This window comes from Eurosta solidaginis, chromosome 5, assembly GCF_040869045.1.
Source record: "Eurosta solidaginis isolate ZX-2024a chromosome 5, ASM4086904v1, whole genome shotgun sequence".
In the NCBI taxonomy this organism is placed as follows: Eukaryota; Metazoa; Arthropoda; class Insecta; order Diptera; family Tephritidae; genus Eurosta; species Eurosta solidaginis.
Window position 1 is genome coordinate 176978918 of NC_090323.1, and position 25600 is coordinate 177004517.

The following is a 25600-nucleotide window of genomic DNA, read 5'->3' on the forward strand; positions in this document are numbered from 1 at the left end:
CACCATTGAAGCACGAGGTAAAATCCCGCTTTTAGTGTGTGGAGACTTCAATGCATGGTCATCTGTGTGGGGAAGTAGACGAACCAACGAAAGAGGGAGAGTTCTCCTCGAAAGCCTTACTTCTTTGAGGCTAGAACTCCTAAATGAACCAGGGATATATACCTTCGATACAGGTACCAGACGATCCATTATAGATCTCACCTTCGCTAGCAGCGAAATAGCAAGACGAGCAAAATGGTCCATAAGCAACGTCTACACACACAGCGACCATAAAGCTATTAGCGTAGAGCTGCTCGAAACTGCACAAACGGTAGCAGCAAGACATCTACAAAGTAGGAAATGGAAAGAGCACCTTTTCGACCCACAAATATTTGACATTATCTGGAAGGACGCCATAGTACGAGAATCGCATGCGGAAGACCAGTCGGTTCAAATCACTAAGTTGCTATGTATGGCATGTGATGCTGCCATGCCCAGAAGTCGCGGAAAAGCACAGCGCACTCCGGTATATTGGCGGAATGACGAAATTGCGGAAGAGCGTAGAAAATGCCACAAAGCACGAAGAATAGCGCAGAGTGCACGCTCATCACCACGATATGCAGAGCTACACAGCACCTGTGTCGCACAAAGAAAGGCACTTAAAAATGCTATAAAAAAGTGCAAGAAGTTATGCTCTAGGGAACTGCTGGATAATGTCGACCTAGATCCTTGGGGATCAGCCTACAGAACTGTGATGGCCAAAGTTAAAGGACCGATATCACAGCAACCTACGTGCCCGATACTGATGAATATTATTCTTGAAACACTTTTCCTGGCGCAAGATCGCTGGACTTATCCAAGCGAGGATCTAGAAAGTACGGAAATTCCGCAAATTACAGAGCAAGAGGTGCTGGACGCTGCAAAAAGAGTTGCTGATAACAAATCCCCAGGACCCGACGAACTACCAAACATAGCCCTTAAAGCCGCGATTACAACTAGGGCTACATTATTTACTGATCTTTTTAATGCCTGTATGCAAGAAGGCGTGTTCTTTCGCCCGTGAAAACGACAAAGACTTGTCCTTTTGCTGAAACGTGGCAAACAGCCGGACCAACTATCCTCATATAGGCCACTTTGTATGCTGGATTCCCTAGGGAAGATTTTCGAGCGTATAATTAGTGAGCGCCTACAGCTGACTCTAGAAAGACCAGGTGGCTTATCGAATAGTCAATATGGATTTCGCAAATCAAGATCCACCGTAGATGCAATACAAACAGTCGTCAATATAGCTAGAGAAGCTATCTCTGGAGGCCAAAATAAAAGGAAGTTCTATGCACTGGTTATGTTGGACATCAAGAATGCTTTTAACACTGCGAACTGGATGCAGATAATGGCAGCGCTGCAAAGCTTCGGCACTCCAGCTTACTTACGCAAAATTATAGGTAGCTATCTTAAAGACAGAGTACTTCTTTTTGACACGGATCAAGGAGCAAAAGAGTACAAAATCACAGGAGGCGTCCCACAGGGATCTGTTCTCGGTCAAACGCTTTGGAATGTAATGTATGACGGGGTGCTAAAGATTGATCTACCAGAAAACACGCAAATTGTGGGATATGCTGATGATATTGCTGTGGTAGTAGTGGCCAAGAAACTGGACCTGCTACAAGCATTAGGTAATGACGCCGTAGCAAGAATAAAGGAATGGCTGACCAATACAGGACTGGAGTTGGCTAGCCAAAAGACGGAAGTGGTATTAGTAAGCTCCAAACGGTCGGCGAACGAGTTAGTCTTAACTGTCGGGGATCATCAAATCACCTCAAAGGATTCCTTAAAATACTTAGGAGTGCACATTGACTCTAAGTTAACTTTCAAAGAGCACTTCAGAGCGGTGGGGGAGAAAATTACCAAAGTTAATGGATCACTTATGCGAATAATGCCTAACATTGGTGGTCAGAGCGAAGCTATACGTCAGCTATTGTCCACAGTAACCAGTTCAATAATACTATACGCAGCACCAGTGTGGTATGGATCTAAACAGACCCATCAAAAATATATATTAGCAGCGTGCCGACTTGCTTCTTTAAGAATAGCAAGTGCTTATCGGACGGTGTCGGACGACGCGATCCTGGTTCTAACCCGGAAAATCCCAGTGGACTTACTGGCAAGCGAAATGGCCGATCTGTATAACACTAATATCGAGCGACCATCTCAAGAAGACAAGAAAAGAGCAAGGACACAAACAATAGCTAAGTGGCAAGAACGGTGGGAGGCCTCGAGTAAAGGGCGTTGGACTTTCACACTAGTTTGGAACGTAGCTCAATGGAATGAGCGGAAGCACGGCGAACTGAATTACCATCTCACGCAGATAATGAGTGGACATGGCGGTTTCAAAGAGTATTTATGGAAGCGTAGGATAGAGGAAGATCCTTATTGCCCAATGTGTACCACAGAGTTAGAAAACGCAGAACACGTCATGTTCTACTGCCCCCGTTTCCACGAAGAAAGACTCACCTTGCATGGAGTCTTTGGGGAGGAACCTACCACGAGAAATTTAGTTTCACATATGTGCAACAGGAAAGAGTGCTGGACTGCAGTGAGCAAAATGGCATTTATAGTAATGACACGCCTGATGGATGCTGAGAGGGAGCGCAGAGAAATGCGCATGCGAAGCAGTGGCGATTAAATGGACACTCAGAGCAAATAGCGGGAACCTGGACGCAGGGACAACAGTAGGCTCTTAAAAATGAGAAATATGGAACGCCACCCTGAAGTAATGCCAAAGTGGTGCCGGGGTGGGCGACGGTTTCAGAACGGGGCTGTTTTTTAGTCTACGGACACACGGTTGCTGCGACGGCAGCAATTATGGTGCATTAGGCATTTTTCAGCCTCCCCGCCAAAAAAAAAAAAAAAAAAAAAAAGCACTTGTATTGCCCCTTGTCTGCTGTGTTTCGTGAGCATGAAAATGAGAGTGTTAGGGAGCAAGATGTCGTTTTTTCTCTAAACATGAACGGTTACAAACCAATAGAACTTAGCCCCGTTAAAAAACTAAACAAATAATCAACCATGTTTTTATTAAAATTGTAAGAACCCAGTAATAGGCCTTTTTAAATTTCGGGGCAGACACGTGTCATTTTATGACTTCAATTAGGAAAGTCGTCCCAGTAGATCAGCCGGTTTTGCTTTAAGTTGACCTAAATTTCTACCTAAATAGAGAAAACACCTAAATCACTAGAAACCGTCGGTAAGGCAGTGCAAAATAAAAATTTAGAATCTTTATGAGCATACTTTTCAACCTAAATTCAAATGTGAAATTTCACAAAAAAAAAATATATGAATTTTTCAATATTTTATATGCAAATAAATGACTCTTGTCCATTCAATTTTATTTATTTATTTTTCTATTATTTAAAATCGCCGGCAAACTATGGTCGACTGCATAATATAAAAGATATATAAATATACAACTCAAAAGTTAAAATTTAAGATACATATATCGAGATTTCAACAATGTTATATTAAAAACAAAGATATATTATTAAATATTACACTTTAATTTCAGAATATAATAATAATAAATATAAGCAGAAATGAGATTTTATACCGAGATCCTATACTGGCGGAATGCATCAAGTTCCGCTCAGCATGATTTCGGAAGGCAGTGGATTCCAATCTGCGGTTGGAATACAACAAGATTCCAATCAGCATGTCATGGGAATCCGGCAGTGCTAAGAGTAGTATAATGAGGATACGCCATCACAAGGCATAAAAAGTAACATGACTTGTGTTGTTGGCATGCACCGGATTCCAATCAGCTCGATGCCTGACCCACAAGATTATACTGCCGGATTGCATACGATTCCGGTCAGTGACTCATGAAAAAGCATGTTTTTAACGTTGTTGGAATGCACCAGATTCCAATCAACACATTACTGTCTTGTTCCTTCTTAATGATACATGGTGACAAATGTTCCTCCATCTTTATACGAGATAGTGCCTGTTTTTTACGGAAGAAATAAATGCCGACAATTAAATTAGCTTGTATCTCTTCAATTAGATAGGCAAGTATTGCATTACGTATAGTAGCAAAAGTACATTCAAGACTTATACAGTTATACAAGCCATTGTAGTGCGCGCACCAGATAAGAAGAGGATTATTTTTAGCAAAATTTCGTCGACAAAGGAGTAAATAAAAAGGAACGTAATGTCCTGGATACTCTAGGGGGAACCGCAAAAAACAAGCGGTTGAGAAGGTCCGCAGAATCAATTTCTCCAATAATGAGCTTATGGATGAACAGTACCCCCAGTAATATTCTCCGATTTTCCAGAGTGGGTAAGTTAATAAGAGGAAGTCTACTTCTGTATGGAGGAAGGTGGAGATTTAAATCCCAATTAAGACCGCGCAATGCGAGTATCAAAAATTGCTTTTGAACTGACTCAAGACGCTTTATATGCTTTTGAGGGAACCAAACGCATGAGCAATACTCGAGTATTGGACAAACCAGCGATGTGTACAGAACCTAATGAGGTACGGATCATGGAACTCTTTAGCCCATCTTTTAACAAATGCACCCAATGCTTTGCTGGCAATAGATGAAATATGCATGTTAGAATTCAATTTCGGATCAAAAAGGACACATAGATCATTTGCAATAGATATGCGTTCCAAAGGCGTACCATCTATTACATACGGTGTCTGTTGGCTTCACTCGGTGAAATGTGATATGATTACATTTAGAGCAATTTAAAGATAGTAAATTTGTTGGTTCATTGGAACGAGTCCAAGTCGGCGTGAAGAAGATCCAAGGAACTCAAATCGGTAGGACAGTAAGTGTAGCAAAGTTTTACATCATCCGCATACATTATAGTATGGGAATATAATATTGTCTGTGGCAAATCATTAATGAAAAGGGTAAAGAGCAAAGGGCCTAGCTGAATTCCCTGGAGTACACCGGAGGAAAGTCCGAACGATTCCGACAGATTGCACTTAAACAGGGCTTTTTGGGTCCGGTTAGAAAGATAGTATTTCAGCCACATTAATAGGTGAAACGGAAAGCCCAGTAAATCAACCTTATGAATAAGTAACTCATGGTTGACGGTATCAAATGCTTTGATGAAGTCCGTGTAGATTATATCAGTTTGCTTGTTCGCTAAAAATCCTTCCATAACTATAGAGGTGAATACAAGCAAATTTGTAGTGGTTGACCTTTGACGAATGAAACCGTGCTGGCATGGAGATAAAATACTAGAACACTGATATTGGAGTTGACTGGTAACAATTTGTTCAAAGACTTTAGGAATGGCTGAAAGTTTAGCAATACCCCTGTAGTTCTCAACTTTTGACCTACTATCTTTTTTATGCAAGGGTATAATAAAATACTGTTTCCAAAGTGGTGGGAATGACGCAGATCCCAGAGATAGCTCAAATAATTTTAAAATAGACTCATACATGTTTTCGGCGCAGTACCTAAGCACGCAATTAGAAACACCGTCTGGTCCCGGAGAAAAGGTGGGCTTAAAAGATTGAAGACTCTGGAGAACAACATCACTATCAGTAGCAGGATTCATACTGGAATTCGAGTTATCTAAGCGATGCGGGTATTGACCGGAATGAAAACCGCTGGAGGAATAGGTGGACCTAAAGAACTCTGAAAATAACTCTGCACCATCGTCATCAGTGCAAGCTTTTTACATCCAAAGGTAAATGAGGAAGGATACCCAGAAGTTTTTCGCTTTGAATTTACGAAACTGTAAAACTTTTTTGGATTTTTAAAAAATTGTGCTTTACAACAACTCAAGTAATTTTTATAACAAAGCTGATAAAGATGGTGAAATTTGGAATGATCTATTTGATATTTATAGAGGTCTGCAGATGCTCCACATTTCTTAAATCTCTTATAAAGCCTAGATTTAATGTTACTAAGTCTGATAAGTTGCCTTGAAAACCAAGGGGCTTATTTGAACATAGGGTATAGCGAGTAGGATTGCAGGTATAGCCATCAAGTGTACTGTAAAATATAGAGATTGCCGAAGCGACATCAGTGCAAACAAAGAGATCCGACCAATCATGGGAAACCAACCGATCATTGAGCATAATGAAATTCGCTTTGTAGAAGCATCTAGATCGGGGACGAAACTGTACTGAATCCTACGGAGTAGGCTGATATCAAGTGATATCTCTAGCGTAGGGTGAAGAGGGTCTACTGGAAGGGATAAAGGTGGGATTTGCGTTAGGGCAGTACCCACCGAGCCATCCACAAATACTAAATCCAGAAATTTATTTCAACTATTTGGAACATTTTTAATCTGTAAAAGTGATGAGCCTAACAAGCAATTGAGAAACTCATGTTGAGCAGTGGAAGTTAAAAAGTTTGAATCACTTATATTAACCCAACTAACTGTTGGCAAGTTAAAGTCACCAAAAACAACAAGACGATCGTTATCTCCCAACTGCGAATGCCAACCACAGATGGCCGAGCTATGACTAGCATAAACATCCATATCCGAACGAGGTGGTATATACGAACAGCAAACAATTACGCTATAGCTACCGAATGAAAGCCTAACTGCTATGAATTCGATATGAGAATAGAATCAACAGCAATAAGGACACATCCCGCTCTAGAGATGCGATCACGCCGATAAACAGCATATTTATTTGAAAAAACCTCAGAATTGTAATTATCAGCCTTTAGCCAGGTCCCTCCAAAAGCTACAATTTGTGTAGAAAAGTTGAAAGAATTAAGGAAGAGTGGAACAAGCTTTGATCGTAAACCCCGAACATTTTGGTAATTAATGAGAAGACGGGACAGATCAGCAATTACCTTTGTGTTGTTATTACTGTGTTCGTCATACCGTTTTTTGGCAATAATTAAATAGGTTCGGTCCTCGCCTTTCTTGTGAACAAGTGAACCACAGTATGCTTAGGCCAAAAAGAGGAATCAAGTACCTTATCGATATATGCATCTGAAAGAGAGGAGATGTCTCTCTCATATTTAAAGTTAAATTTATACACATTGTTAATAGTGGGTGCAACACCAAGTTTAGAGCAAACGTTATGAGCAATATCATTTTCGGTAAGCGAGAAGTGTAATCGGGACACAAATACAATCCTACGAGGTGGAACGGCAGTCACCTGCAAAGGAGTAGCGGGTAGCGCACCAGAGAGCTTGGAAGGTGCGGCCGTTGTAGTACAGTTGACAGAAAACGCATTGCTTGACCTAGCGTTGGTTATCGAGCACGTCAATGAAGTACTATTTTTTTCAGGTACACTTGTATCGCTAGCAACAACTCCAGTATCGGTGACTGTTATTGTTGGAGCTAAAGATACCGGTGGAAGTGTAGGGTGAATTGGGGAGTCCAGCGAAATCAACATTGGTGACGTAGAACAAACAGCCGCAAAGGTACCACTATTAGTTGGTTCATCATTTAATTTGCCAGAGATCGTCTAGCTAGAAGTCTCGACAGAGCTTTGTGGAGATTCCTGAGCCGCATTGTTCATAACGTCTTTGGCAAGCCTGTGTGTATCGATCAACGCGGTTGAAGGGACATTCTTAGGTGAGCATCTCTGCCCCTTAACTCGAAGACAAGCTGGAATCTTTGTTGGGCTTACATTTCTTACGTTTTGTAGATTGACATATCACTTTCAATTTTTTAAAGTGAGCTTCCATCGTTTTGAATCTTTCGTTAAGGTCACGAAACCCAATAAAAATGTTCTTTAACTCTTTCTGAGTTTGCCTCATAAAAGCTCGCATGTCATTTTCTACGGAACGACAATCATGACGTATCCAGTTCAGTCCAATTTTGCTGGATATTAGGTCAACAACCCGACCACCTATGTGAGAGAAACCGGTACAGATAACATGAGCCATATTATCACAGAGCCAACAACATACATAAGTATCACCATGGGAAATTTTCTTTTGATTGGTGCACTTCTTGACACAGCAATCCAACATAATTGGAAAGTTAAACAAACCCAAAAGAAAAATAGGCAAAAGAAACTATATGTAGAGGATAAATTGAACAGCTGTTCAAAAAATATGAGCGAGAGTTATTTTGGAGCACTGGATGCAAAGCGCAAGACAGCGTATAGCTAGCAGCGAATACAACAGAAAGCAAAAAGGGCACACAATGACTTGCTAATATCAGCTACCAACAAAAAGGTATGCAGTTATCACAAATTTTTGTGAAAATCTATGATCTATGAACACACAGACTGAATGTTTAAATTGCACAAAAAGCCACTATGTATATTGCACTGTGTAAAGATTTAATACGAAATTAATCCTATAAACTGTTTTCTATTATATTAATGAATATTTATAAAAAATAACAAAAAGAATAACAATTCGATTGTACGTGATGGTGAGCTCAATTTTGTACAAGCTGATGTTGGCGACACAAGAATTGGATCCTTCAAAAATATAGACCGCAATCTGAACATATTTGGAAGCCAAGTGCACTAATTGGCCTAAAGAAGTTATTGGAGGCGTACCAACATCACAGTATTGAATTCGAGATTTTGGGCACGTGCTCCACTATGTTCGAAAAAAATCCAGTCGATCCGGCGCTCTGCTCATCAAACATGTGAAAATATGTAAATAATGTAATATACATGTACTTTTAGGCTGGGTACGAGTTCGCCTAAATTATAGGTACCTAAACAAATATTTCACTGGAACTTTCCAGCACTGACATTCAATTCTTATGACGCGGGCGTCAGCAAGAACCAATTTGAGATCCCTTTACGCCATATTCAACAATCGATCGGACATTGATCAACGCCCTCTTATCTATTATGTGGTACTTTCATGCGCATTTTTATGGCACATCAGAAATTTAAGAGCAATACAATGAAAAATCGAAATGTTTTTGGTTTTAAAGTTTGACATTTGAATTTAGGTCGAAAAGTTTGCTCAAAAATATAAAAAATTTTTTATTTGCACTGCTTTACCGACAATTTCCATTGATTTAGGTTTTTTCCCTATTTAGGTAGCAATTTAGGCAAACTCGCACACAGCCTAAGAAAAATGTTTGAATAAAAAACGTCTTTTTTTCAAGCTTTCTCAGCTTGTAGGAACTCATAATGGTTGAGTGATTATTTTCTGAACACAACGTTGAGTATTATAATCCACTCAACCGTTGGGACTTTACCACAAATTTGTTCGCTATTGTTGTTGTGTTAACAGTGCTTCGCCAAATTCATTGAGCACGACCACTCACAAATTGTCATCAAAGTCCTCTAATGAGGGCCCAAGGGAACTGGCTGTTGCAACAGGGGCGGACCATATGGAGATTGGTTTTAGAGGCGTAGGTTCCACATTACATTTGAAAAGATGGTTGGTGTCATGGAGGGACACATCGCATGCCGGACATACATTACGTATGTCGGGGTTGATTCTGGACAAGTAAGAGCTTAACCTGTTACAGTATCCAGAACGAAGTTGAGGCAGGTTGACTCGTGTCTCCCTTGGTAATGTGGTTTCTTCTTCTGCAAGGGTAGGATTTTGTATATTAATAACAGTGTTCACTGGACGCGTCCTGGCAAAAACCTTTATCTATTCTGTGTGGATTTGGCTTGGGGCCTTTTTATACTTTTCTGGATAAAACGGCTGTGTTGGCAGGTGCCGAATCTCGTCGTAGTGCTTATGGAGATGTTCCCTTAACCTCTGTGGAGGCGGTTTGTTTGCTAGGATGACCTGGTCTGTGACTATTTAGCAAAGAAATTCCTCTTCAGCATTTCGTTGTGCTCTTTAATATTGAGCTTTTTGACCTCACTATGTAGGTGGTTTTGGGTGTCATAAGGAGACATCCCGTGGCAGTTTTGGAGGCAGCATTTTAACAGGTACGCAGCCTTTTCCAATATGTGTTTTTAAGACCAGGCGACCAAACTGGTGACGCGTAGATCATGAGCGGCCGGCAAATTACTTTGTGCGTAGTTAGATTCGTTTCTTTATTTTTCCTCCAGGTGCTGCCCGCAAGCGACTTGAGGATTTTGTTGCGGCTTTTAGATACAATTTCGGTGGCATGCGCCTTGAAGGTCGGAGTATTATCGAACGTTACCCCTAAGACCTTTGGGTGACTTACAACCAGTAGTGTGACACAATCGATGTGAACGTCCAATATTTGCGACACCTGTTCCTTCCACTTCGTAAACAGAGTGACCGTGAATTTTGTCATGATAACTCCAGGGTACGCAAGGTGAAGAAACTAAAACAAGAACTCCATTTAACTTTTTTCGCCACATTTACTTTACTTGTTTATTCAGCTATCTGACAGTTCTTATACCTTTTAAAGTGTTCGTTATGAATATATTTTTTTCCTCTTGATATTATAATGAAGTGTGAAAAATAATTAAAGAAGTCCTTTTCCTTAAAGTACAAGGGTAATTATTTCATTTGGCAGTTGGCTCAACCCGCCGTTCAGAGAACTAATATTTTATCATTCAACTGACGGAGATATCTTTGCAACGTATCAACAAAGATAGTGTGCGCTGTAAGCGCCCGATGCCAGTGACTAAAAACTGAATTTCTTCGAAACAGCTAGACTGATTCTCATTAAATTTTGTGAGCATATTGAGTAGGTCTGAGAATTGCATCTTATCTATTTTCCTTATCCCAAATTGATTCACCGCTTAATTATTTTTTAGGAATTTTTTTTGTTTTTGTTTGAAACAGATTTCAAATACATATAACCCTTATGGAGGGTGGGAGTATGAATGGGGCATGGAGAAGAATAAAAAGAAGTAGAGATAAAAAAACGAGGGAAGGAGCAATATACGGAGAAAGAGATAGAGTAAGAAGAAGATAGAGAGACAAGGATAGATGGAGCGAGGAGAGAGAAGGAGAGGAAGCTAGAGAGAAAATAAGAGATGGAAAAGGCAGAGAGGTGGAAAGAGAAGAAGAGAGAATTGGATAAAAGGATAAAGAAAAGAGGTAGGGAGGGAATGTGAGTTAGAGATAAAACTTATTAAAAGTTGTGCAGCAAGATAAAAGCAGAACAAAGTATACCGGATCTGCTAGTATTTTTATACTCAGTTGAGCAGAGCTCACAGAGTATATTAACTTTGATTGGATAACGGTTGGTTGTACAGGTATGAAGGAATCGAGATAGATATAGACTTCCATATATCAAAACCATCAGTATCGAAAAAAAATTTGATTCAGCTATGTCCGTCCGTCCGTCCGTCCATCCGTCCTTTAACACGATAACTTGAGTAAATGTTGAGGTATCTTGATGAAATTTGGCATGTAGGTTCCTGGGCACTCCTCTCAGATCGCTATTTAAAATGAACAATAGCGGACTATAACCACGCCCACTTTTTCGATATCGAAATCGCTCGGCCGATAACACGATACCTTGAGCAAAAATCGATATATCTTTACTAAACTCAGTTCCCGTACTTATCTGAACTCACTTTGTATTGGTATAAAAAATGGCCGAAATTTGACTGTGACCACGCCCACTTTTTCGATATATAAAATTATGAAAAATTAAAAAAAAATGCCATAATTCTATACGAAATACGAAAAAAGGGATGAAACATGATAATTGGATTGGTTTATTGACGTAAAATATAACTTTAGAAACAAATTTTGTAAAATGGTTGTGACAGCTACCATATTAAGTAGAAGAAAATTAAAAATTTCTGCAGGGCGAAATCAAAAGCCTTTGGAATCTTGACAGGAATACTATTCGTGGCATTATATATATAAATAAATTAGCGGTACCCGACAGATTATGCTCTGGGTCACCCTGGTCCACATTTTGTTCGATAGCTCGAAAACTCCTTCACATATACAACTAAGGGCCACTCCCTTTTAAAACTCTCATTAATACCTTTAATTTGATACCCATATCATACAAACACAGTACAGAGTCACCCCTGGTCCACCTTTATGGCGATATCTCGAAAAGGCTTCCACCTATAAATCTAAGACCCACTCCTTTTTATACTCAGTTGAGCAGAGCTCACAGAGTATATTAACTTTGATTGGATAACGGTTGGTTGTACATATATAAAGGAATCGAGATAGATATAGACTTCCATATATCAAAATAATCAGGATCGAAAAAAAATTTGATTGAGCCATGTCCGTCCGTCCGTCCGTCCGTCCGTTAACTCGATATCTTGAGTAAATTTTGAGGTATCTTGATGAAATTTGGTATGTAGGTTCCTGAGCACTCATCTCAGATCGCTATTTAAAATGAACGATATCGGACTATAACCACGCCCACTTTTTCGATATCGAAACCGAAAAAGTGCGATAATTCATTACAGAAGACAGCTAAAGCGACGAAGCTTGGTAGATGAGTTTAGCTTATGACGCAGAATAGAAAATTAGTAAAATTTTGGACAATGGGCGTGGCACCGCCCACTTTTAAAAGAAGGTAATTTACAAATTTTGCAAGCTGTAATTTGGCAGTCGTTGAAGATATCATGATGATATTTGGCAGGAACGTTACTCCTATTACTATATATACGCTTAATAAAAATTAGCAAAATCGGAGAAGGACCACGCCCACTTTTAAAAAAAAAATTTTTTTTTGAGTAAAATTTTAACAAAAAATTTAATATCTTTACAGTATATAAGTAAATTATGTCAACATTCAACTCCAGTAATGATATGGTGCAACAAAATACAAAAATAAAAGAAAATTTCAAAATGGGCGTGGCTCCGCCCTTTTTCATTTAATTTTTCTAGGATACTTTTAGCGCCATAAGTCGAACAAAAATTAACCAATCCTTTTGAAATTTGGTAGGGGCATAGATTTTATGACGTTAACTGTTTTCTGTGAAAATGGGCGAAATCGGTTGATGCCACGCCCAGTTTTTATACACAGTCGTCCGTCTGTCCTTCCGCATGGCCGTTAACACGCTAACTTGAGCAAAAATCGACATATCTTTAATGAACTTAGTTCACGTGCTTACTTGAATTCACTTTATCTTGGTATCAAAAATGAACGAAATCCGACTATGACCACGCCCACTTTTTCGATATCGAAAATTACGAAAAATTAAAAAAATGCCATACCAAATACGAAAAAAGGTATGAAACATGGTGAGGTAATTGGATTGTTTTATTGACGCGAAATATAACTTTAGAAAAAACTTTATAAAATGGTTGTGACACCTACCATATTAAGTAGAAGAAAATGAAAAACTTCTGCAGGGTGAAATAAAAAACCCTTAAAATCTTGGCAGGTATTACATATATAAATAAATTAGCGGTATCCAACAGATGATGTTCTGGGTCACCCTGGTCCACATTTTGGTCGATATCTGGAAAACGCCTTCATACCACTCCCTTTTAAAACCCTCATTAATACCTTTAATTTGACACCCATATCGTACAAACACATTCTAAAGTCACCCCTGGTCCACCTTTATGGCGATATTTCGAAACGGCATCCACCTATAGAACTAAGGCCCACTCCCTTTTAAAATACTCATTAACACCATTCGTTTGTAGCGATATCTCAAAACGGCGTCCACCTATGGAACTAAGGATTACTCCCTTTTAAAATACTCATTAACACCTTTCATTTGATACCCATATCGTACAAGCGCATTCTAGAGTCAACCCTGATGCACCTTTATGGCTATATCCCTAAATGGCGTCCACCTATAGAACTATGGCCCACTCCCTCATAAAATACTCTTTAATGCCTTTCACTTGTTACACATGTCATACAAACACATTCCAGGGTTTCCCTCGGTTTATTTTCCTACATGGTTATTTCCCCTTATGTTGTCAACATAGCTCTCAACTGAGTATGTAATGTTCGGTTACACCCGAACTTAACCTTCCTTACTTGTTAAAACACTCATTAACACCTTTCATTTGATACACTTGTCATACAAATACATTCCAGGGTTACCCAAGGTTCATTTTACTACATGGGGATTTTCCCTTATTTTGTCTCCATAGCTCTCAACTGAGTATGTTATGTTCGGTTACACCCGAACTTTGCCTTCCTTACTTATTTTATGTACGATTGATAAGGTTTTGCGTATAATTCATTGGATTCTTGCTTATTTGATTTAATTTTAAACAGTTTTCGAAAGCGATGATGAGCAAAGTGAGCAAAATTTAGAAGTAGATTAATACAGCTTTGAGAAAACTACAGAAATTAAGACAAAGTTATATAAATGGTTAAAACAGGCCGTCGTGGTGTGATGGTAGCGTATTCCGCCTACCACACCGATGATCCTGAATTCACGCCCCGGGCAAAGCAACATCAAAATTTTAAAAAACAAGTTTTTTCAATTAGAAGAAAACTTTTCTAATCGGGGTCGCCCATCGGCAGTGGTTGGCAAGCACTCCGAGTGTATTTCTGCCATGAAAAGCTTCGCAGTGAAAACTCGTCTTTCTTGCAGATGCCGTTCGGAGTCGGAACCGTCCCACCTATTTGTATTAAAAACTAAAAAGGAGTACAACGCAAATTGAAAGCAAAGCTCGGCCTAAAATCTCTTCTGAGGTTATCGCGCCTTACATTTATTTATTTATTTTTATTTAACCAAAGTGTTATTGGTCAATTTTGTTTCCATTCACTACTATTTTTATAGAAAGTATTTTTATCAAAGAACATCCGTACTGGGTGGGTAAGTCAGGTCGATAAATGCCTGACCACACTCGATTTTACTAACTAAGCTCAATTATGTAAAAGTAATAAATACAGGTGTTTTTATACTAACTTCGCCTATCTATTATCTAAACCGTTGAACGCGAATTAAATTAATTGAAATAATCAACAAATAAAAAGAAATAACAGGACCGAATTCATCTCCCACCAATGCTTTTCTCATGGCTGGCTTCTTTGGAATATTGAACAAGTTTTTTTTGTTGGTATGAATTTTTTACAACACCCGTCGAATTGAATTGGACTTTAATTCTCACACTTTTCATAAACTTTTCCTTATAAGATCTTTGGTTTTTTTTTACATTGCGAAACAAAAATACACAACCACATTATGAACCTCAAGGGCACCTTTTTCAAAGATTTCTCATCAATCTTTTTTTACCATTTCATAATAAATTTGTTTGCTTTGGAAAAACGTGTCCCAATTTGTAATTGTTGAGAAACCCCTCAGCATCAACAAATTGTTTTTTTTTTTCGCCTGCTGATTATTTTATTTGATTAATTTCACTGTGGCTGTATTTCATTTTTTTTTTACAAATATGAAATTTTATTATAACCTGTATTAGGTAAATTTTTGTCTCTTCTTTATTTTATTGAGCTCACGCATAGTAATCAAGTTTTGTTGTTTATAGTTATATTTTTTGCCATTCTATATTATTTATTTCTTTGTTTTCTTAGTAAACTTTCTAGATAAAAATGTACTTACTAAAGATAAGCAATTATACGCAAAGCATTTCACGCGTACAAAGTTCATTAACATTTTTTCACGTTTTGTACAACTGTTTTATCCGCTTTCGGCGACACTCTTCACCACATTATTTGTATACCTTTCATGAAAATTAAATGGTATATTAAGTTTGCAACGAATCTCAAAATCGTAAGCCCTTAAAGGAGAAGAGATAGACGCACCAATAAGTATACCGAAATGATCAGGATGAAGAGCTGAGTTGATTTAGCCATGTCCGTTTGTCTGTTTGTTTGCAAGCTAGTCACTTAATTTTTGAGATTTGTTGATAAAATTTTTTGAGCGTCCGATTAGACATTTGTCGGAATCGGCCAGATCGGACCAGTATAGCATATACCCTCCATATAACCGATTTTTCAGAAAAGAGGATTTTTGTCATATATTCCTCAATTTATCAGAATAAAACTTCAAACTTCACCATATATTTTCGTAAATTCCACATATTAATGTATGTTAAAATGGATGAGATCGGTCATATGTATAGCATATATCCCCCACAAGCGATTGTTCAGATAAGAAACTTTTCGGAATTACTACCCCATTTTAACAGCTAGTGGCTTCAAATTTCGCCGAATGCTTTCGTGTATATCAAATATTGTTGTCTGAAAAAATCGAAGAGATCGGTGGTATATATAGCATATGTCACCTAAAACCGATTGTTCAGATAAGAAACTTTTCGCAATTTCTACACCATGTTCACAGCTAGAAGCTTCAAATTTCACCAAATGCTTACGTGTATAGCGTATATTGTTGTCTGAAAAAATCATAGCGATCGGTGGTATATATATTATATAACCAATGTAAACCTTCCTTTCTGCCCTTTTTAATGGTTATCAAAAAAAATAAATGTAAGGCGCGATAACCTCCGAAGAGATCCAAGGCCGAGCCTCTCTTCCAATTTGCGTCGTGCTCCTCTTCATTTTCCCTACAAATTGGCCGGACGGGACCTACATGTTTTATGCCGACTCCGAGCGGCATCTGCAAGGCAGATGAGTTTTCGCTGAAAGCTTTTCATGGCAGAAATACACTCGGAGCGCTTGCCAAACACTGCCGAGGGGCGACCCCGCTTAGAAAAATTTTCTTCTAATTGAAAAACCTTATTTCTAAAATTTTGATGTTGATTTGCCCGGGGTGTGAACCCAGGGCATACGGTGTGGTAGGCGGAGCACGCTACCATCACACCACGGTGGCCGCCAGTTGGTTAGAAGCTTCAAATTTTATCAAATACTTACGTTTTCGCATATATTGTTGAGATAAGTGATTCATGCTCACAGCTATTTCATGCAGAGCACAAAAAACGTGAAAATTTGCATCCTCCTACAAAGTACCTACTTATTTTTTACTTTATTTTGTATTTATTTTAAAAATCGCTTAGGTATCTACGTCTGTTCACTATATATTTCATAGCTTATACAGCTGTATATTACTAATGGGATAAGATTATTGTTCAACCCCATTCATGAAAGGTATGAAATCTTCGTGCAGAGCCGGAGACAGTCCCGTCCTTACTTGTTACTTCTGAAGCGGCTGTTGTTGATTTACGTGTTCTCAAAATTTTGCTTTCATCTGAGCCCAATTTCGCTTGATTGGCCGCAACTAAGGCACGTTGGGTGGCTCCAGTTTTTCCTAACATTATGTATCATGCTCTAGAGCCAAGTCGGCCCAAATTAAAGATTAGCCATTATTGCCACGTTTGTGAAGACACTATTTAACGTAAATTTCTGTGTTAGTGGTTCCCATCGTAGAGAACACCGTAAATTTATTCCCGTATTCAGACCTTTCTGCAAAAAAAAAAAGAATGTTCTCTGCATGCGTGGAACTGGGTGCCTGGTAACTTTCTTAGGTTCATTCTCAAAGAAGTTTTTTCGTCCATAATAACACAAAATTTTTGTTTGCCAATATGTCTGCTTTTCACTTTGGAACTTTTTTCTATTTGTAGGTTTTAATACCATTTCTCTGCTTGATTCGTGGGACTTACATAAATAAGTGTAACTATTTCGGTAACATCTCTTGTTGACATGGATCCGTTTTTTCTAATACAGGATAGAACATTATTCTACAACTGGACGTTTGATGACTTTTTTACGTACCTCTTCCTACAAGTAGGATATGTAGCAGCACGTACATACACAGCCACGCTCACCTGATAAAAAACTTGTTCTTGTTTGTTTTTTTGGTGGATACTATTTGGCACTGTTGTACTTCTTAGGTCCAAAAAAAGTGTAGTAGCTGCTAACGAAAACTGCGTAAGATTTGTATCGTAAAATTACAAAGAAATATCCTCATTTACTTTCAAACGAGCACTTAATTACTCCTCTCTTTAAAATCCATATGTTTTGGACAATTTTAATTAACAAATTGTGACGATTGTTAAAACACGGCCAAAACCGTCAAGGGAAGTATTAATAGACGCGTTTTTACCTCGCTTCCAATAATTCGAATACTTTTTCGCCTTTGGACTATTGATAAGAGGACGAAACGCGCCCTTTCATTTCTCTTTCCACATTTTTGGACGTGTTATTGCAGTAGAAATCGGTTTCAAACTGTTCTTCGCGGAGAACTTTTGAACGGGTAGAAAAACTTAGCACCCGTGTTTGTATTCTTAATACTGGAATAACTACGCATCCTCAGATACCCCAAATCAAGACTTTTGTATAATTTTCTGTAGGACCCATATAAGTGCACTACATTTTCATACTAAATTCGTTCAAAAAAATCTACCATCACAGCAACCCATATCTGATATTCCGCTCCTTTTTTTGTTTCCCTGCGTCGCTTTCCACGACAGCAAATCCGGTAATTTTGACACTTCGTTCAGTGTCAAACGCATGTTCCACGCAGGTTCCACTGATTTCCGCAATAGTTTGACACTGACCGAAGTGTCAAACGACAGTGTGTTAAAAAGAGAAAGGAATTGTTTCCTTCTCATACATATCATACTTGTAAACCTGTACTATGACTCATTATTCTTGCTGTTGAAAGCTTGGCTTCAAAATCTAATATAGTCTAAAAAAAATTATGAAATACCAATTCAGAAATAATTAGTTCAAAGCCCACCATGTTTTTACAAAAAAAACTTACAGGGAGTTTTAAATATACAGAACTTTATGTACCAGTTCTTAAGAGGTATTAACAAAGTTGATATTGTTGTTTTTGTAGCAGGACTTCGCCTCTTTGAAGTGGTGCGACTAGTCACAAATTTTCATCAATATCCTCCTAAGAGAGTCCGCAGAAAAGCATGCAACATTTAGTAAAATGTGGTCATAAGCAATAAGCGCCTAAATGCTAGGTAAAAATATAGGAAATAGACTGTTATTCCTTGTGACTAAATTTGGCATACATTTCTGTGTACTTGATACTATTTTGGAGAATTGTGGTGATGGATTTTTAGCGTAGCAAAGGCTGAAATTTGAGTCATGTACACCGGAAGCTTGATAAGGTCTTCGTATATAATTTTTACATACTTTCAGGCTGAATGCAATGAAAAGCAGAACAGGGTTCTGAGCATGATTAAGTTTACTCAATCCTGATTTCCCATATAAAGAGTAAACTAAAACTGAAAGAAATATTTTCAGGGAAAATTTCTTTAGAATTTCTTTGACCAAGTTTACAATCGGCACAAAAGTATGGATTTGGTTCTCCTCTCCTCTGCCTATTTATATAGCTATGATTAGAGATTACTTTAAAACTAACTTGTTTAGTTAGGGCAAGGACCACAGCGCGGTTCTGTAAAGTGTCGAACCTCATGTGTATGTCTTAAAACCTTAGACCAACCAAGTCACTCCTATCATTAAAAAGAGAGGACTGTAAACTCATGACGGGTATTCGGACTGAACCACTGCCTTTTGGCGTCACACGCATTTTGCATTTAAATTAGGCGTGTTCAGTGATAGATAGCAAATGTAGGAAATGCGGGTTGAAGGAGGTAACTTTTGAGCACGTTTTGTGTTCGTGTCCTGCGCTTGCCAGGCAAAGACTTAAGCTATTATGAGTGACGCAGCTAATAGATCTAAAACTGTAAGTGGCATAAATCCTATAAAGCTTTTGGTATCTGAAAATGGGACTGAGCTATTTTATAATAAAGGTTCTGGTTTTAATAGGGTTTTTCACTTTGGTCGTCAAACAAATGTCTTGTTACGCTACGGACCCATTCAGTCTGTGTGAAGTTCTCACGGACCCGACAGTTTAACCTAACACAACCCAACTTATTCATTTAATCATATTGAAATAATAACTTTGAGCGAGAATTTCAAGGACATATTTTTTTTATCAGCTAGCTTTTCGGATACAGACACGCGAATCTGTGTAAAAATGCTGGTGTAGACGTCCAACGCTTTCACCTAACTCCGCCATTACTACCCCGCAACATGCTTAATGTATTGCTCCTCCAATTTTTTTATTGTTGATTTTCAATTTCTTTTCTTTTTGTTTACCATTCTACACCTGTACCAAATTTCTTTGAATACGTAAATATTCACATCTTAATATCAATTACAATTTACGTTCATAATTCAGCATCAAATTTATCATTTAATTAGTCTGTCATTAAACTATCAACTTGTTTCAACTAATTAAATTATTTTCAACAAAATTCTACCTACCTCAATTTATAATAAACGTATTTGTTTACATACAATACATGCAACTTTTTATATTTTTTCTATATCGCAACGCCAAACGTTTACAATTTTTGACGGACATTTAATTTTTTTGTTGAAACGTGCCTACATTTTTGAGGAAGGAAAGAAAACTTTTTTGCTTGGAAAAGAAAAAACTCAGTTAGTGAAATAAGATATTGACAGCGACTTTATTAAGTTGATTTGGGCTGACAGTAGCTTTCTTTTTTAATGACCTTTAAGCAACATTTGATAATTTTTTTTTTTTTTTGTTATTAAAGCTGCTGCTGTAACTTTATGTTGATTAAGCTAAAAAGTGCCAAAATCAATTGCGTTGGTTGATACCTGAAGATTCCATAATGCCAAAGTAGTGTAAGGGGTTTCACTAGACAAAAACAGTAGATATTTGTAGGTAAGACTTAAACCGAAAAAATATGTATGTTTAGCTTTTTTTATTGTAGCAAAGTCAATATTGACACAAACTCTTTCTTATTGATTATAAAAAGCACTGCAAAACGCATGCATTGTTATGGTTGCCAGGTCATGAGACTACATTCAAACCGGAGTAGAAAACCAGCGCGCTTTTATCCATTCAACCTTTTGACTGGTTTTTTCCCAGTACTCAAAAAGCTAGTTAAATCACATGCATCGCCGTATTGTACTTTTGTATTTGATGTGTGAAGATCTTTGTACATGGTTGTCGTTGTTCTTGTGGCAGTCCTTCGCCCCACCTAATAGGTGCGACCGATCACAAATTGTAATCAATATCCTCTAATGGGAGTCCAAGGAAACTTGCTGTTTCAACAGGGGTGGACCATAATGAAAGGGTTGTTAGAGGCGTTGGTTCCACATTACAATTAAAGAGATGGTTCGTGTCATGTGGGGTCACATTACAAGCCGGGCATACATTTTGTATGTCGGGGTTGATTCTGGATAGGTAATAGTTTAGCCTGTTACAGTATCCAGAAAGAAGTTGAGCTAGAGTGACTCGTGTTTCCCTGGGGAGTATGCGTTCCTCTTCCGCAAGTTTTGGGTACTGTTCTTTGAGTACTGGATTCACCGAGCAATTCCTGGCATAAAAGTCCGACGTATGTTTGTGGAGTTCACTGAGCACCTGCTTGTATTTTTTTGCTTCATACGGCTGGGTATTCAACAGGAACTGTTTAGTTAGCATCTCATTTCTCTCCCTGATGGGGAGTATACTCACCTCATTATGTAGATGGTGTTCTGGGGACATAAGAAGACAGCCCGTGGCGGTTCTGAGAGCAGTATTTTGGCAGGTCTGTAGCTTCTTCCAGTGAGTAGTTTTTAGGCTTGGCGACCATATAGGGGACGCGTAGCATGCAATCGGCTGGCCAATTGCTTTGTATGTGGTAATGAGCGTTTCTTTGTCTTTTCCCAAGTCCTGTCAGCAAGGGATTTGAGATTTTATTACGGCTCTGGATTTTTGGTACAATTGCGACTGCATGCTCACCAAAATGTAGATCCTCATCAAAAGTCACACCCAAATGGGTCGCGAGCCGACGACCTTTCAAAAAGTACCAGCTTATTTCTAGGACTGGACATTTTTGTCGGTCTATGTTATCGAAAATAAAAAAAATTTATTAATTTGACGAAATTTGCTAAAAATGTAACTGATATTTTTTGATCGCAAAAAGCAAAACCAAAAAGTCACGAAAGAGAACATAAAAGAACTAAAATTAAAAATATGTTTTGCTGAATTGGTTGGCTTAATTTTTACCTTCAGGCGAAGCCAAACGTTAAGACTGGTAAAAGAAGGATATCAAACTGCAAATTAACTCGAAAAAGCTTTTCGTCGTACAAATCTAAAAAGCATATACATAAATAAAGGAAAATATTTTACTTGTTGATTCGTAGACTTCCAAAAACTTCAAAAATGAGATATGAAGGTAACACCAAAGACACATTGTTGGAAAACTACGATTAGTTTTTGCATCAATAAAAGAATAGAAAATTCTTTGAAATTTTGAAAAATCGATGATATTGTAAGAGCGCATATGAATTCTGCTGAAATAACATCTGTAGCTACAAACAGAGATATGTAGGATTGAATAAAATGAACATCTTCTAAAAATATTGGTATTCTCCTTCTCTTGAAACTCCTATGGCTAATCCTAGGATTTATTTGTGAATGATATATATACACATGTACGTATCTTTAATTGTATCACATATATATTTTTTAAAATGATTAATAATGTAATGAAGTGATTCTAACAAATTCATGTCAAGATTTTATACAAATAATGGTTAACATTACATTCCCATCCTCCTCCCAAAATAAGGAGACTGTCATGGTAATAAGTTATGAGGTAGGTATACGTACAGCAGAAGTGCTGCAAGGTAATCCAGAAGTTAACTATGTTAAAAAAAAAAAAAAATATAGCACCTAAAGGATTTTATATGCTTAGAAGAATTAAAGACTTTAAGAAGTTTATTTCAAAAGCTCACAAACAAGCCGTTAAAACGAGGCACTAAATACAATACTCCAATATATGATATTTATTGAAATAAAATGCAGCCACTTATTATTTTCAGGTACTTTAACCAAATCTGAATTTGAGCCTGAAATCGTCCACAATATACAAGAGCACGCTAGCCACTTGCGCCTAAAAGTATACAATAATATTTTATAGAAAACCTGGTTTCTATACGGCCGCCATGGTGGCAGCGTCCTCTGGATTGCACGGCGCAGGTCCTGGGTTCAAAACCTGGGCTAAGCAACATCGAAAATTTAGAAAAAGTTTTCTCAATCAGAAAAACGTTTTTCAAAGCGTTGTCGCCTCGGCGCTGGTTTGGCAAACACTCCACATGTGTATTTCTGCCATGAAAAGCCTCTCAGCGAAAATGCATCTTTCTTGCAGATGCCGTTGAGAGCTGGCATAATACTTCCCCCCAATTTGTAAGAAAATCAATAGAAGCAGGACGCAAACAGGAAAAGTAGCTCGGCCTCGGAGGTAAATCGCGCCAAGATATCTGTTTTTATGCTACGCACTACACAACTGCTTTCACTTAAAACTATGCAATAATATTTTATCCAAAATATATATTGTTTCTCGCACAGAGTTTGAGATGTCTGAATACGATCACTCCATAAACACATTTCAAGCAAATGATTTAAATTCTTGAAACCACATTTTCCACGAAATTCTTATCAAAACCAAAACACATCTAACTTAATTTCAAAATCCATTACCTACAATTACCTCCCATTAAATTCCATTCAACCATTTGTAGCAATCAAGTTAAAAAATTTAGTGTGCAAACAACTAAATTTTCAAACCCTAAAAGTATGCCTTACAATTTGCAGTGTAAAGAGTATTTGCTTAACAGACTTTTAGGCGCGCAAGTAACAAACAAGCAAAGCACTTGCAACCCCTTTTCGCATATACTCTAACAAAGAGGCAAACTCACAAAAACTAACGATATGTGGGTTGGCGCATTCACATTTCAACCATTGTAACAAACCTTTTTTGTTGTTGTTATTTGCTTACGCTGTTGTTGTTTATTTTCGTTGGCACTTTTCTCTGCCAAACTATGTTAACTACAAATAAAGGGGTTTTTCACAGAAGCATCGGTTCACAGCTTGTTAGGCATCGTTTGTCGTCATCAGCAGCAGGCGCACATGTCGCATCATTGCAAAAGTTGACGTGCGCCTAAAATCACTGCAGTGTGAAAGTAAATGCGTACACACACACAACTTTACAGATATATAAATGTGTATGTGTGATATGCGCCTAAAAATATGCTGCAAAACACAAAGCATATAATTGGCAGCTTGCAAACCGATTCAGAGTGGGAGTTTTAGAGGAAAAAGGACATGAAATTAGTTTCTCGTTTGTTGTTGTGCTTACCTTTTTTTTGCTTCACAATAAAACTCCTGCAACGTTTTTATACTGTAGTTTTCAATTTAGCTCGGACTGTTTTGCATAATTGCTTAATTTTTTTGATAAAATATTTCTTTTTTTAGATTTTAAGTTGCTTTGTTTTACTTTTTTCATTTTTTACGCACTCACACACATTTTTGATGCACGTACACACAAATTGTAGCATACTTTTGTGCGTTCACAAAAACTTTCAAACACCGGCAACAGCTGCCTCTTCAGCTTCAACAAAATTCAAGCCATGCTCTACAGGCATTTGGAATTTTTTGAATTGCCAGTCGAGTAACTTTTTTCACTTTTTTTAGGTTTTTTCTTTTATGTCTTTTTTTTTGGTGTTGAGGTGTAGCTTTTGCACGTTTGTTGCGTTTCAGGTGCACTCAACTTGCCACAACGTCTGCCACACTGGCTGCCAACGCTACACTTTTGCTAATTAAATTGGCACAAAAATGAAATGCTGATGCTGTGGTATTAGTGCAGCGCTCTTATAGCTTAGGTTTAACGCCCTGAGTGCATTCATTACAATTACAAAGCGTTTACAAATAAAAGTTTAAAGGGTAGAGTGGTGCAGTTCCGTTTATACCGGCGTCAAGCGCACTTTTGTTGTTTAGATGAGCTTCGCTGATTTTGCAACTAATTAAGTTATTTTTTTTTTTTTTTTGTTAGTACATATTTAGTAACCCCAATATTTTTTTTAGTATATATTAAGCAAACTCAATATTTTTTTCGTAAATTAATTTTTTTATTTTCTAAATTTTTTCGCAAATATTGCTTGCGTGTAGTTTTGAAATATTTATTTATTTATATTTCTATGAGAATTTTCTGTTTTTTGTTTATTATCAAAACCGTTTGCTCAAGTTTTAATACATTTTTTAAACAAATTTTAATTAAATTTTTAATTTTCAGATTATTTCAACAATTCTTTTTTTTTTAATTTTTCACTTATATTGTTTGCATGAAATTTTAAAATATTATTTTATAAGAAAACATTCTTTCTAAGAATTTGTTTGTTTTTTATAAACTGGAATTTTAAAATATTTTCCGTACCAAAAAAGAATGTCTATTTAAATTTAAATTTTTATATATATTTTTTTTATTTGATTTTAGCTGATTTTGATTTTTGGTTTTTTCTTACTTCAAACGTTTGCATAATTTTTTTTTAATTTTTTGTTAAATATAATTTACGAAAAATTTTCAAAATTTTTTCTCACTTTATGTTATTAAACTTAAGATTATCTTTTACTGCCCTGCTGAACTTATTTTTTTTTTACTTTTTTTCACTTCATACAAACTTGGCACGAAATATTTTTTGACCGGCTATATTGTTTGGCATAAACATTTTTTTCAAATTTTTTTTTGCCTTCAATTTTTTTCTGTAACTCAATATGATTTTCACATAACACTTTAACGTAGCTTTCTTGCCACTCTTGTTTTTACTTCAATTTATCTAACACGCGTTGTTTATTTACTCTAGCATTTTTCACATCTACACCCTTTGGCAAAGTTTCAACAAAAAAAAAAACTTTTGTTGTTATTGTTTTGGAGCAGGCAGCTACAGCTTTTTGCACCAGCACACGTAATCACATTTTTGCACATAAATATGTCAAAAGCAAAATGCTCAAATTTTCGATTGTATTTACTCTTTCGCATACATCATATTGCCTTGAGCTGTCATCAACAACAAATGAATGAAAAGTATAACACACAAAAAAAAA

At 37.3% G+C, this 25600-nt stretch overlaps 1 protein-coding gene across 3 annotated transcripts in view; it reads right to left on the reverse strand.

The window, feature by feature from the left end:
* Positions 1 to 24537, reverse strand: part of dpr6 (defective proboscis extension response 6) — a 1082593-nt gene extending 1058056 nt beyond the window's left edge. For all 3 annotated transcript variants that reach the window (XM_067757584.1, XM_067757583.1, XM_067757585.1), the window contains exon 1: positions 23859 to 24537. The gene's annotated coding sequence lies outside the window, so the exon portion shown is untranslated. The remainder of the gene's footprint in view (positions 1 to 23858) is intronic.
* Positions 24538 to 25600: the final 1063 nt, after the last annotated feature.